General features: G+C 27.1%; 1 non-coding gene across 1 annotated transcript; it reads left to right on the top strand.

The window, feature by feature from the left end:
- Positions 1 to 674: 674 nt before the first annotated feature.
- LOC114580374 lies at positions 675 to 781 on the top strand. The gene has a single exon (XR_003701753.1). It is a non-coding gene; the product is annotated as a small nucleolar RNA R71 (small nucleolar RNA).
- Positions 782 to 1,163: the final 382 nt, after the last annotated feature.

The following is a 1,163-nucleotide window of genomic DNA, read 5'->3' on the forward strand; positions in this document are numbered from 1 at the left end:
TCTACTACTAACTAAAACGACAAACTAGATTAATGGGTTACCAAATTTTTAATAGAAGTAGCTTGATTTTATAATTGATTCACTATGTTACTACATCTTACAATGCTAATTAAGTTTTAAAATTATTGCTTTGATTAAATCTTGGAAGATATGTAAGTTTAGGATTAACAGTTGGTTGTTGAGGATTATTCTAATTTACTGCTTGTTTATTCTGCCTACTATTTTATTGATTATTTCTAACCAGATTATTTGACCAATTAAAATTGGGATGGTTACTCCAACAAGGAGTATAAGTATTTGAATAGGGATTATGTTATTTTCTAATTAAATTAATATTTTCATTCCCTTGCACATTATTATCTTCAATTAAATTTTGATTCACTAAAGAATTTGTTCCTATCTCATAATTTAATCCTATTGTATTTAACTCTTTAGAAATTATTGTAACTTTATAGTCAAGATTGATAAAAATTCAGATTCATAAATACTAACTACTTTCATAGGATTTACCCTATGAGCAAGCTTCTGAAAATTATTTGTAGTCATCTCCTCTATTAATTCATAGGCTTCCTTAAATTGCTTAGATATTAATGATCCTGCAGCTGTAGCATCAATTATAGCTCAAAGTGATTATACATCTATTATAAAATATTTGAATAAACAATCAATTAGGTAAAATATGATGAGGCCATTCTCTAATAATTTCCTTAAATACTTTTCAACTCTTATAAATGTATTCTCCTTCAAAATGAGTAAAATAAGTCATGTCATTTCTAACTTTGGCATTTTTTAAAGGTGGGAAATACTTAGCAAGAGACTTATGAGCCAACTATTTCCAAGTAGTTAAAGTCTTGGGGGTAATGAATTCAACTATACGATAGATTTATCTCTTAGAGAAGAGAAAAAGAATCTAAGTCTAATAACATCATCACTGACACCATCATACTTAAATGTTACACAAATTTATAAAATTTGGCTAAATATAAATTTTGATCTTCTATAAGAGTTACACAAACTAAGAGTTTTGAATCATTTGTATAATGACATATTTTAGTTCAAAATTGTTATCTTGGATTGCAGGTATATTAATACTCTGGTGAATTCAGTCTGCGAAATTGTTTACATAGTCCTTAAGAGGTCTGGTACAATTTTACAGCAACATA

Source organism: Dendrobium catenatum, unplaced genomic scaffold, assembly GCF_001605985.2.
Source record: "Dendrobium catenatum unplaced genomic scaffold, ASM160598v2 fragScaff_scaffold_986, whole genome shotgun sequence".
Lineage (NCBI taxonomy): Eukaryota > Viridiplantae > Streptophyta > Magnoliopsida > Asparagales > Orchidaceae > Dendrobium > Dendrobium catenatum.